Source organism: Giraffa tippelskirchi, chromosome 6 (genome assembly GCF_054371585.1).
Source record: "Giraffa tippelskirchi isolate mGirTip1 chromosome 6, T2T-mGirTip1v1.2.pri, whole genome shotgun sequence".
Lineage (NCBI taxonomy): Eukaryota > Metazoa > Chordata > Mammalia > Artiodactyla > Giraffidae > Giraffa > Giraffa tippelskirchi.
The window spans coordinates 43,958,039-43,972,205 of NC_137280.1; the positions used below are offsets into that span (position 1 = coordinate 43,958,039).

General features: G+C 39.8%; 1 protein-coding gene across 4 annotated transcripts in view; it reads left to right on the forward strand.

Annotated features, from left to right (window-relative positions):
- Nucleotides 1–14,167, forward strand: part of NCOA2 (nuclear receptor coactivator 2) — a 428,580-nt gene that overhangs the window by 69,611 nt on the left and 344,802 nt on the right. The window contains exons 2-4 of one of the 4 annotated variants that reach the window (XM_081501779.1): nt 672–725; nt 2,605–2,711; nt 5,323–5,407. The gene's annotated coding sequence lies outside the window, so the exon portion shown is untranslated. Of the gene's footprint in view, nt 1–671; nt 726–2,484; nt 2,712–5,322; nt 5,408–14,167 lie in introns of all 4 variants that reach the window. The other 3 variants (XM_081501778.1, XM_081501777.1, XM_081501783.1) reach the window with 3 other exon arrangements.

Below are 14,167 nucleotides of genomic sequence, written 5' to 3' on the forward strand. Positions count from 1 at the left end.
GTGGTAAAGAATCTGCCCACCAATGCAAAAGATGCAAGAGGCACAAGTTTGATTCCTGGGTGGGGAAGATCCCCTGGAGTAGGACATGACAACCATTCCAGTATTATTACCTGGAAAATTCCATGGACAGAAGAGCCTGGCCATCCATGGGGTCACAAAGAGTCAGACACAACTGAGTACACACACACACACCAGTATTCTTGCCTGAAAAGTCCTATGGACAGAGGTGGTGGGCTGCAGTCCGAAGGAGAGACTGAGCACTCAGGCACACACATTCCACAGGCAGAATGTGATCCATCTCAGAAACGCCCCAGGGCTTGGGAGTCACCTCGGAAAGTGAGAGGGGCCCTGACCTAAGAGGTGGTTAGTTTTTGAAGGGTTGAGTAATATCACAGGCTAATGAGTGGGAGGATTTTTTTCAATTATTTTGGGGAAGGGGCAGGGATTTCCAGGAATTGGCCCCCCACCAACTTTTTTGGCCTCTTATGGTCTACGCGGGAACTGTCCCGGGGCCTGTGAGTGTGTCTGTCATGTAGCATATGCTAATATATTACGATAGCATGTAATGAGGCTTAAGGTATACCAGGAGTTGACTCCACCTACCATCTTGGGTCTAATCAGTTCTAGCCTGTTTGTGTCATATCTTCAATGGCTATGTCATCCTTTTAAAGGTTGTGCTCTGTCCCCTCCCCTCCTGTCTCACCTAGAACACTACTGGGCATAAGGTAAGTACTGAAAAAATACTTTTTTTAATGGATCCATGAATGATTCTTCCAAAGTTGACAGTTTAGATGACTGAACAGATGAGGAATGGTATTAGCCAAGATAGAGAACACAGTTAATAGTTTTTGAGTAATTGGTGGCTCAGACGGTAAAGCATCTGCCTACAATGCAGGAGACCCGAGTTCAATCCCTGGGTTGGGAAGATCCTCTGGAGAAGGAAATGGCAACCCACTCCAGTACTCTTGCCTGGAAAACCCCATGGACGGAGGAGCGTGGTAGGCTACAGTCCATGGAGTCTCAAAGAGTTGGACACAATTGAGTGACTTCATTTTCACTTTCATGAAGAAAAGGGATAGAGGAATATTTATTGAGCACAAGATTTGCCTACTACGTGCTGGGCAGTATTTTACATATGTTACCTCATTGGTTCCTCAAACCATTTTTTAAGTAGCTATTATCATCATCATTTTCAAACTAAAACCACTGGGATTCCAGCTGGGGTAGAGAAGGCAGGCAACGAGTGACAACTAAATCCAGGCTCATGCCACTTTGCATGTTTTGTTCTTTTTTTTTTTTTAATGTATTTATTTATTATTTTAGCTGCACCATACAGGGTAAGAGGAGATCTTAGTTCCCTGACCAGGGGTCAAACCCATGACCCCTGCAGTCGAAGCATGGAGTCTTAACGCTGGACAACCAGGGAAGCCCCAGAGAACTGTTTTGAATTTGGGCCAGACTTTGCAGACTAGGAAAGCTTTCACGATACACAATATAGAACTTTACTTGCAAAGCAGTTACATGGACTACATCTTTTGAGTGAAACCACTTTGTATGGGTTCAGATCCCAGCCTTGTCACTAATGCAGCATCTGGAGGTAGCCACAGGAGGAGGTAATGACAATACTTTTTAAAAAGTATTTATTTTTGGCTATGCTGGGTCTTTGTTGCTGCTTGGGCTTTCTTTAGTTGTGGAGAGCAGGGGCTACTCTTTAGTTGTGGTGCTGCAGGCTTCTCACTGTGGGGGCTTCTCCTGTTGCGGAGCACAGGCTCTAGGGCACCTGGGCTCAGTAGTTGTGGTGTAATGGCTTAGTTGCCCCAGAGCATGTGGTATCTTCCCGGACCAGGGATCGAACCACTATCACACTGCCCTGCAAGACAGATTCTTAACCACTGGACCATCAGGGAAGCCTGGCAATGACAATAATTAACACAGCTACTTTGCAAATGAAATAAGATATGTAAAGCACTGGCATAAGACCGAACTCAGTAAATGGTGGATGGTATTATTTTATAATCACTGCAAAGTGCCTTCTGTAAGGATAATGACGCCCCACCCCCCCACCACCCATGGAGTCACCTGAGAGAAATTCTCTCAGTTTAAGTCTTACAAGTGCCTCTTAACGAGTTTCACCATTTTGCTTAAAGGACTTATCTCCTGTTCAAGGTGTGTTGACTTTTAAACAGGTTTTGAATTGGGCCAAGACCTGTCTCGTTGAAAGGCTTTACCTCACTGCTTAGCTCTTGGTGGCCACAGTGGTCCTTCCACTCCAGGGTTTCAAGCTCTGTATACATACTGGTTTTCCTTCTTTCAACACTCTCCCCCCAACCTCTGCCCCACCCCCCACCAATCTGCAGCTTCTACACAACTTTCCTGTGTTTACTCCCTTACTTGTCAAGTCAAACAGTGGATGGGTTTAGGGGATCAGAAAACAGGAGGTGAGGAGAAAGGTATTCTTTAAAGAAATGCCTTCTTGTTTCAAAGGAATTTACTCCCTGTTACGAAGGCAAACCAGAAACAGTCTGGAGAAAACTGGATCTGCTAACGAGGAGAAACCAATCACCAGTCCCTATTTTGCTGCTGCTTCTTTTTTTCAAATTTGAGGCATAGAAGAGCCTAATGGCCTGGTGGCCCTCCTCCACTTTCCAAACCTGAGGACATCACTTTTTCTGTCTCCCAAAGGACTATATCAACGCCTTTATCCCAGAAAGGTTGGTTTGTGACCTTGCTTTCTAGTATGTTTTAGGTGATTTTAGAAAACAAGATTGTTGCTTTGCAACAGGCTAGGTAAACAGCAGTTTCTATTTCAAGGGAAAATCATACTTGACCATCTTGCTGCGTCGGTTCCACTAGATTAGAAAACAAGCCGAGATAAAAACAGCCTTAGTGGAGTTGGTTGTACACGAAGGAAAAGAATAACTGGGCCTTTTAAGATAAATGGAACTGACAAAGGGCCAGTTCTGCAGAGAGTAAATACAGCTATAGAAGAGTTATTCTGAATGCAGATATCTGCAAATGATAGTTGAATCATGTTGATGCAAAGGTCTTTTCCCCAAGATTTGAAATAAAATCTACCCCCCACCCACCCTCACCCTGCACTATTTAACCAAGCTGATAAAAATCATATTGTTAGAAATGACAGAGCTAATCTGTGACTTTTCCCAAACTAATTTTGAGGTAATACAAGATTAAGTGAATGATTTGCTCCCCTTTCCCCCTTCTAAAATGAATTAGAACAAATTGTACTGTTCTCTGTGTCCTGTTATACAGACTAACTTAGCAGAAAATTCAGGATTTTATTGCAAGATTTTGAGAATTATTATCAGAGATCTATTTTCCCTTGACGTTGATTGGCTTCTTAAAAGATAACTGGTGACTTCTTATTGTACACGTGTAGTCAAAATGACATTTTGGGATGGTTTTTAAGATCTAGTCCAGAATGCTCAACCTTTCTTAGGATCTGCTTGTTTTTTGTTTTTTGCCCTGAATTAACTAACTAGGCTTATAAGCACTGAAGTTTCCCAGTTAATGTTTTTTCCTGCTCAGTAATAAATTGGAGGGGGTGAAAAGTCCCGCAAGCAATCCTGGTGGTGATCTGTACGCATAGCAATTCACACTTACAGTCCTCTGCCAACTACACTCAGGTTGTAACTTCCGACACTTAAACAGGCAGTTTCTCACTTGAACATATGCTTCGCTCCCCCTTTGAGGAAAAGATTCCCAACCTCAAGCACACTAGCAGGCCGTGATTAGTTCTAATCCCTAGGTTTTATGATAGGAAAATTGACTGTAAGGAAACGAGGGAACCGTGGAAAATTGAGTTAGTTTGCTCTTTTCCAAAATGGCATCGAATCACTGGCCCAAACTTTCCTTCAACGCGCTTATCAAAATGTCCTCAAGAAAATCTTCCTGAAATCCATATAACTAATAAATGCACTCAAAGTTGTTTTGCTTCAGTATAATATTTGGCAGGAAAACACGGTCAAAGAGACTGCATCATATTAAATGGATTTTATGTTTATTGACTACTTGTAGCACTACTTAATTGATTTATGTCTGCTTTAGAAAGCTTTATGCTATGGAACATAAAATATATCATTTATAGTTTATTAAGTCCTGCATTTGGTAAAAGTTGGCATAAGGCCCTAGGTCAGGAACTTTGCCCTTCTGTTCCAGCACTATTTCTATGAGAAAATCATATTTGATGCACTTTATTTCCACTTATGATAAATTTCCTAGGAGTATAACCCATAGATAAAGGTGCTTGTGTTTCTCAAGCACCCACTCTTATATTCCCATAGTGTTGGAATGAGGTTTTTCTGTCTTTTGTGATTTTGAGTTGAAATAAAAATGAGAGAAAATAGTAAAAAAATGAAGTATATCTTAAGGCCCTAAGGTATTTATTCTGATTTTTAGAACTAGCAGAGAGGCCCAAGACCAGATAGAAAGAATATTACAACACTACTAAGTTTTTGAAAACTCTTCCATGATAAGTCTGTGTGTGCATGCGTGCTAAGTCTCCAGCTGTGTCTGACTCTTTGTGAGCCTATGGACTGTAGTCTGCCAGATTTGTCTGTCCATGGGATTCTCCAGGCATGAACACTGGAGTGGGTTGCTATGCCCTCCTCCAGTGGATCTTCCTGACCAAGGGATAGAACTTGCGTCTCTTATGTCTCCTGCATTGGAAGGTGAGTTCTGTACCACCCGAGCCACCTGGGAAGCTCATGATAAATCTATCTAGGTCTATATAAGTAAATTAAAAAAAAATTTTTTTTATTGAAGCATAGTTGATTTACAGCATTGTGTTAGTTTCAAGTGTACAGCAAAGTGAATCAGAATTATGTATATATGTATATCAACTCTTTTTTAAAAATTCTTTTCCCGTTTGGCCACTACAGAATATTGAGTAGAGTTCCCTGCGCTATACAGTAGGTTGTTATTAGTTATCTACACAATATATAATGAGACTTCCCAGGTGGCGCTAGTGGTAAAGAACCTGTCTGCCAGTGTAAGAAACATAAGAGACGCGGGTTCAGTCCCTAGGTTTTGAAGGAGGAGGGCACGACAACCCACTCTAATATTAGAGCCCAATGGACAGAGGAGCTTAGCGGGCTATAGTCCATAGGCTTGCAAAGAGTCAGACACAGCTGAAGCGACTTAGCTTGCATGCTTGCATATAACATATAATAATATGTATACATCAATCCTAATCTACCAATTTATCCCTTTTCCCACTTCCCTCCCTGGTAACCATAAGTTTGTTTTCTGTGTCTGTGACTCTACTTCTGTTTTGTAAATAAGTTCATTTGTATCTTTTTTTAGATTCCACATGCAAGTGATAACATGTATTTGTCTTTGACTTACTTCATTGAGGATGACAATCTTGAGGTCCATCCATGTCGTTCCTGTAAGTAAGCCTTGATACAATGACTTCTGCTCAGGTAGACTAGATGGGTACCAACATCAAGAACCAAGCACATTTTGATGCCTCATCCCATCCTGTCTGCCAATTTTGTGTCCCCAATTTTCCCTCCAGAACAAGTTCATGAGTCTTGTTTCTCCTGCTCCCCTAATACTGAATCTACTGAACTCACCCCAGTCCTATGAGCAAACACCAACAAATAAGTGATATGAGAAATAAAACTCAGCTTTGCTATTTGAAGATACAAGAGAAATTGGGGGCAGTGGTAGTGTTCTCTGTTAGAGTTTCTTTGAATTGACACATCCGGTGCCACTTCTTTTCTGAAATATGTCAAAGACAATAACCATGAATGTTATATTTTTGTTTGCATTCTAAGCAATAACCAACATTTAGTTAATAGCATTTGTGGATGAGAACACCTCCCAAGTCCCAGAAATTGGTGGCTGATGTCAATGCTATTTAGATTTCGGCTTTAAAACATGCTTTGGTTATGACATATTTACATATGGGCAGATTTGATCTCAAAATTCAAGCAAAATTAAATGGAGGCACGACTCAGGAGAGCTGGGACACTTGCCTCCTTAGGCTGAAGTCTGCTCCTGGCCTCTGCTGCCAGGCAAAGCCTGCAGACTTTCCAGACAGATGTTAACTCACCTGTCTTCCAAATCTCTTTTGACTCAGAGAGATCTTGGTTTTGTGCTTTGTTTGGAATTGATTCAAAGTGCTCCCATTGCTAATGTGCAAATTTCATGCAAAAATCAGTGTGAATATAGAAAACTGAAAAGTCAATATAAGTTCTTACTGAGAACAAAGGAAGCGCTGTTGACAGTGGGATTTGGTGCAAATGATGTACCCTAGATTGACAATGGATGGCATCTGTTTACTCACCTAATAGATTATTACTCAAGAGCATCACTTTACTGTGCGGATTGCACAGGCTGACTTCTTGCTCCTACTTAGCCTGCTTTCCCAGTTGCTTTGTTTTTCTTTCCAGACAAAATAGACTTTACTATTATTGTTTAAAATTTTATTTTGCCTGCCCTGTGCAGCACATGGAATCTTAGTTCCCTGACCAGGGATTGAACCTGATCCCTCAGCAGTGAAAGCACAGAGTCCTAACCACCAGATGGCCAGGGAATTCCTGTAGACTTTATTACTTTTTAGCATCATTTTTAAAAATTAAAGTATAGTTAATATACAATGTTGTGTTAGTTTCAGGTGTATAGTGAAGTGATTCATATTTATCTATGAGTCATATATATATATTCTTTTTCAGATTCTTTTCCATTATAGATTATTATAAGATATTGAATACAGTTCCCTGTGCCATATAGGTCATTGTTGTTTACCTATTTTATATATAGTAGTGTGTATCTGTTAATCTCAAACTCCTGATTTATCTCTTCTCTGCCACTCCACCCATTTGTTTTCTTTATGGCAACTCACAGTGTAGTAATGGAGCCAAACAGACCAGACTCCAAATCACAGTAGTGATGCCATTTAGCAGCTATGGAAGTTTGGGTACTTGACCTTCCCAAATCTTGATTTTGTCATCTCAAAATGGGATTGATTACACCTTTTTTGGAAAAAGAAGAGGACTGATTCTTTGTGTAAAGAGCACATTATCTGATACATCTCCTTTGATCAATTCTGCCTTAATTTACTGAGCAACATAACGTTCTAACTTTTTCCTATGGCGTTAGGTCATGTGGCTTCCCTGGTGGCTCAGATGGTAAAGCATCTACTTGCAATGCAGGAGAGCTGGGTTCGATCCCTGAGTCAGAAGGATCCCCTGGAGAAGGAAATGGCAACCCACTCCAGTGTTCTTGCCTAGAAAATCCCATGGACAGAGGAGCCTGATAGGTTGCAGTCCATGGGGTCACAAAGAGTTGAAAATGACTGAGCGGCTTCACTGTCTTTCTTTCTTTAAGTCTTGTACTTAATAGGATTTGGGGAGTAGAGAAAAACTTCTTGACTAACCAAGAAACTTGATTAAGTTTGGCATACTTATTTCCTCCATTTTGGGTGTGATTCATCCTTTTTGCTTTATGGCATGTAGGTTTGAATCCTATTCTAGAATAGCCGCCTAATATAGAGTACATTGGGCTTCCCAGATGGCTCAGTGGTAAAGAATTCACCTGCCAATTCAGGAGTAGCAGGAGATACAGATTTAATTCCTGGGTAGAGAAGATCCCCTGGAGAAGGAAATGGTAACCCACTCCAGTATTCTTGGCTGTGAAATCCCATGGACAGAGGAGTCTGTCGAGCTACAGTCCATGGAGTAACAAAGACTTGGACACAACTGAGCACGCATAGACCACGTTAGTAATACTGCTCATTGTAAACTTAAAAGATGCATTTACCTCTGGGAAGTTATTTACACTGTAGCTACATATTAAAAATGCTTTGGTAACATTGACTAAATCGATGCTGAATCATGACCAATTGAATAAATTTACTGTGACTGCAGTATTGTTTCTTACCCTGAAAGCTAGGTCTTAGTGGGCCCTTCTCTATGAAGTGTTCCTTGATAGACTGATTAGAAACTCTTTTTCCTCTTCTATTCTGTTCTATTCTGCTTATATCACTCTCATATTACCTAACTAAGCTTTGTTTTAATGTTACCTGTATAACTTTCCCACTATATTATAAGATCTTTGGGAACATAAAATATGTCTTGTATTAATATAAGCAATGGTCTAGTGGAGAAGTCAGCCAAAGGTTTGGATCAACCCTAACCTTCTCTCTGGAACCGTCTCTGAAAAGTCTAGTCTAAGTCTACCCAGCCCCCAATTCCTATGATATTTAGCTTAACCAAGCAATTTAGGCTTCATATACTTTCATGTTGGTTTCTAATTATTTTACATTTTTTTTAAAGTCCACAAGTAGATTACAAACTTCTTGAGAGCAGGGACTATGAATGAGATAAATGAGAATACCTGTGAAAGCTCTAAAATAGTGTGATCAAATGAAAGGGCAGTTATGTTTTTGCTTTTCTTAGTGCTTACCACATAATTTGACACATGGAAAGAATTCAGCATATACTAGTTATGGGACTAATCACAAGCATTCATAGAAGAGAAGTTTCTGCTTAGGTAACTAGGCCTTTGGGGTCAACTTTTGTCCTTTTTATCCTTCAATAACATGAGAGAGAATAGTTTTAAGAGGATGAGAAATGACTATTGCATCAGTGTATTCAATGATAGGTGAAGTGAGCCCAGATAGAAAAGAAGATGGACCCTAGTAACACAGAGGGTGAAGGTCCCATTTCACTACTGGTATGTGAGACTGGCACATGCTCCCCTAGGCAGGCTGGAAGCCACCAGGACCCATGTCTGGGTCACCTGGCAGAAGGGGCCCCTGCAGCTGAGCGAGCAAAGGTAATTGATCAACGGGTGGTGCTCTAATCCAACTGTCTCCTAAATAAATTATCTACATTTCTTTAAGTGGGTTGTCCAGGAGACATTGGACTTCCCAGGTGGCGCTAGTGGTAAAGAACTCACCTGCCAATGCAGGAGATATAAGACACTTGGGTTTGATCCCTGGGTTGAGAAGATCCTCTGGAGGAGGAAATGGTAACCCACTCCAGTACTCTTGCCTGGAGAATCCCATGGACAGAGGGGACTGGTGGGCTACAGTCCATGGAGTTACAGAGACAGACACAACTGAAGTGACTTAGCACGCATACATGCCATGAGATATTTCTTCCTAATAATTGTTGCTCTAAGAATTGTTTCTATGATAATTTTACAAGCCCAGCGATGTACAATAGAATGATATAGAACTAGAGAACAAACGTCTTTTATTAGTCAACCCTGAGTCATTTTTTCAGTGAAAAGATATTTCCTGAGCACATACTATGAGCCAGACCAATTTAGGTGCTGGGAAACATCAATGCAAAAAATGGACACAATTTCTTCTTCTGTGAGGATTATATACTGGTCACTGAGAGAGATAACAATTCATAAACAGAAATATATCTGTGAAGGGGGTGTGGCAGGGGTGAAGGAGTAGGAAGTATAAACTATTTGGTATAAAATAAGCAGAGGATGAGATGGTTAGATAACATCATTGACTCAATGGACATGAATTTGAGCAAACTCCAGGAGATAGTGGAGGACAGAGAAGCCTGACAAGCTACAGTCCATGGGATCATAGAAAGTTGGACATAAATTAGCAGCTGAACAATATAAAATAAGCTACAAGGCATTGCATTGTACAACACAGGGAATATAATGAATATTTTGTAATAACTGTAAAAGGGGATTAATCTTTCAAAATTGTATAAAAAATCACCTTTATCATATTTTTAAAGCCCTAAGTATACATAGGTCAATTTCTGGTTCTGTTCTGTTCCATTACTCTACTCTGAAATAAGTACACATTTTTTTATTCTTATAGGTTAATTATATATTGCTTTGTAAAATTAAAAAAAAAGGTAGTTGGAATTTTGGTTGGAATTGCTTCAAATGTATAGATTCATTTAGAGTAGAATTTACACCTTTATGATATTGAATGTCATTATCCAGGAATATCCAGGAATGGAGGAATTAGATTTTTCCAATTATTTGTATTGTCTTCAATGTCTTTCAATAAAGCTTTATAAGGTCTTGCAAAAAAAAAAAGTATATCTAATATAAATTTAGATAGTGCAAGTACCATGAAGCAAAATAAAGTGGATCAAGAGTGTTGAGAATGACAAGGGGTAGGCAACCTCATTTAGAAAACATAGTCTGGGAAGGTCTCTCTGAGAGGTAACATTGAAGGGACCTGAGATGTATGAGTCTATAAAGCAAGAAGCTTCCAGGCAGAGGAGGTAGTGTTACAATAGCCCTGAGACATGAGCTGACTTCATACACATGAGGAACCATGAGAAAGCTTGTGTGGTGGCAAGGGAGAGGAAGACAGATAAGCACGATGGAGATCATGTTGGGTCTTAGAGTTTGGCTTGTATTTTGAATATTGGGGGAAGCTTTTGGAGGCTTTGGAGTAGAAAATAACATGATCCAGGTTACATTTTTGAAAGATCAATCTGGCATCTGGGGGCAAAGAGAGCCTACAGGAGAAAAGATTGGAAGGACAAAGACCAATCCAGAGGCAATTGTGATAGTCCAGGCAAGTGCTGACAGTAGCCTGGGCCAAGATGGAAGTTGCAGAAATAGTGAGAGGTAGTTTGATTCAGAATGTAGTTTGAAAGTGGTGCTGTAGGACCTGCTAATGAATTGGATGACGGAAGTGAGAGATACAGAGAAATCTGACTTCTCTCATCACTGATGGACACCAGGAAATAGTCACTGAAATTCAGCCACATAGGAATATGTACACCACAATATGCCTACACCAATACTAAGGTGGAAGAGTTAAGTTTGTCAAACAAACACTTAACCTTAAAGCAACCAATTAGTGGCTGAATTCAGCTATCAGTTGCCAAATAAATGATTAAAATGATTCTGACATTTCTTTCAACAGTTTTTGCATGAATGTCCACATATCTATCTTTCTGCTTATTATTTATGTATACAATCCATATGGCCATGCAGAAATTCACGTCTGAGAAACACTGAGGTTACTGTTTTTACAGCCCAGCAGTCTAGTACTTTGGATGAAAGAATACAACTATATAAAGATTTCCAAATATCTAGCTAAGCAGTTATAATTTCTCATTTTTATCCAAAGATTTGCTGTCATATAAAACATACCAATCGTGTGAAGATATCATCTCAGTGCAGCAGTGGCATATCACCTCATTAATGATTGCTCTACTTAGACCTGTTCAGACCCCAGAAAAGTGCCCCAAATATCAAATCATAGATAATTTGCCATTGGGAAGGAACACCACTCACTAAATCTGAAGCAGATATTCACAAGAGCAAATTATGCACATAGATGCTAAGACTAAAAATGAGTTTACAATGCTTTGCAGGAAACAAAGGCTTAGGATTTCCCTGGTGGCCCAGTGGTTAAGAATTTACCTGCCAATATAGGGGACATGGGTTTGATCCATGTCAGGGAAGATCTCACATGCCACTGGACAACTGAGCCCAGGTGCCACAACTACTGAGCCCGTACTTTAGAACCTTCGAGCCGCAACTACTGCGACCATGTGCTGCAAATACTGAAGCCCACCTGCCCTAGATCCCATGCTCCACAACAAGAAAAGCCACTGTAATGAGAAGCCCATGCACCACAAGGGAAAGTAGCCACAGCTCACCACAGCTAGAGAAAGCCCGCATGCAGCAACCAAGATTCAAGTGCAACCACAAATAAATAGATAATTTCCCAGGCATGGATACTGGAGTGGGTTGCCATTTCCTCCTCCAGGGGATCTTCCCTACCCAGGGACTGAACCTGTGTCTCCTGCCTCTCCTGCATTTCAGGCTGATTCTTTACCACTCAGCTACTGGGAAGTCCTCAAATAAGTAAAAATTAAAAAAAAAAAAGAAACAAAGATTTAGCCCTCAAATGTGGGGTGGGGTGGTTCATATATATAATTTTTAAAATCAAAAATTTAAATCTGCCTGGTTTTTCCATGTAAATTATTCAGATAAATCAAGCTACTCAATAGTAACATTTAATATTTATGATGTCAAGGAATCTTTACAAATTATTTCACAAGACATACCTAGGTGGCAATGTCTAATTTTTTATGGTTGAAGGATGAAGAACCCGAGGCAAAGGCCCAGGTAATGTCCTGCCTGTGGCAATCAAGCAGGTTGGTAACAGAGCAGGAAGAGAACATAGGAATGAACAGTGATGCGTAGGTGAGAGGCAAGAAGTGAACTTAGTTCATGTTATTCATTGACTCATGCATCATGTTATCCAGCTACATTGCTCTCTTTGGCATATCTTGGATAGATTCTTTCTCTCTCTCTCTTTTTTTTTTTTCTATTTCAGCAACAGAAGTAAGAAATATTTTTACACTAATAGACATGTAATAGTCATAATGAAAGCAAAACTAATGAAAAGAAAACCAGATAGGATGAAAGATGAAAGACAGAAAAATATACTAAGGATGGTAATTTCAAAGATATCTATATGTATTCAAGTACATAAAATTTGGTGTGACATGATTGTGAATGACATTGAATTTCACTGACCTTATACAAATGATACCTTCAGGAATAAAAAAAAAAGGCATACGAGTGAAAAAACAGACACTAATACAGAACTAAAGGAAAAACTAGGACCCAAGGAAGAAGATAATTAGAAAATCATAAAAATATCTTTTAAGGCAATCTTCGTGTATTTTAAGTCAGACTGTTGTCAGAGATATTGGAGTATTATAACACGGCTTTTAAATATTCAGAGCAATCTGTTAATAAAATTATCAGCCAGAAAGAACTGGTTTCATTACAGCAAAAAAAGACTAAACAAATCCCTGATTAGGATACAAATCCTCAAGACCAAGACTTGGGTGAAATGACAACTTTATGCTAAGCTCTCAAGGTCAGTCAAATCGGATGAGAAATGACTAAAAATATCGATAACAGATTTTTTTCATAATGGATTGAAGATTCCTAAAATATATACATATTCTTTGTGCTGCTGAATCATTATGAAAAAAATGAAAAAGTTACCCATGAGCTACACTTGGAAACACTTTGGACTAAAGCATGTAATAAATGCTCTGCTTCTCTGCTGCCAAAGGGGCCAGTCCGTTCAGAGAGAGTTTGCCTACATAATGCCAGACATCTGTGCAAAAGCTGAAAATTTTGGTCAAGGATTTTAATGTTTTGATGACCTGGTGCCAAACATCTGGATATTTGAAAATATCCAGATAATTGACTGCTTTTTTTTTTAACGTTTCATCCAGATGTTTGGCATCAGAATTAAATACCATCTTACTATGTAAGAGCATTTGTGATGTGAAAGTGCTTGCCATCTACCCTTAATATTAAAAAGAGGGGGCTTAAAGTCATTATACAGTGCGATTCCAGTTTTCAAAACAAAAATTGTAGATATGCCCACAGAAGAGAACTTGGACGGAAACATAACAACGTGTGTCATTCATTCTCTGGTGGGTGGGCTTATTGCCGACTCTCATTTTGCTTGTAGTTTTTAAAAACTTTTTCTAATGTTCTTCAGTAAAACATGCATTGCTTTGACAACAGAAAAGCATTTTAGTTGTGTGATTAGGCGATGAACTTAATTTGAAAACTAAAAGAGTTTAATTTAGTGCTTGGCATTGGGTACATTCAATTGAAGCTGTGAACCTACTGGTAAGGTAGGCTGGTTTTGGAAAAGCAAGTTAAAAGTAGGTTGACAAAGCTCTGGGAATCTAAGGACTACTAGGTATGCATGACTGGCAACAATGGGCCTGACTGGTTTTTCCTCACTGAATTTACTGGAGCTTCTTTTTTTTTTTTTTATGGCCTTGATGCTTGTGTGACTTAGCTCCCCAATCAGGGATCTAACTTGGGTCCATGGCAGTGAAAGTACGTAGTTGTAACCACTATACCACCAGGGAATTCCCCTAGAACTTTTTATTTTGCACACATCCCCTTATTTGCCTGCCTGCACCAATGCACACAAGCTCTGAACTTCGGGTGCTGTTCTTAACGATGCCCAGTGCTTAGCAAGTGCATTGAGAGTCCGATCCTAGTAATACCCCCTTTCAAGGCCAACACGTCCCAGTGCCATTTTTTTTTTTTTTTTTTTGGTGGGATCTTAGTTCTTTGACCAGGGATTAAACCCAGCCCTCAGCAGAGAAAGTGTGGAGTCCTAGCCACTAGACCACCAAGGATG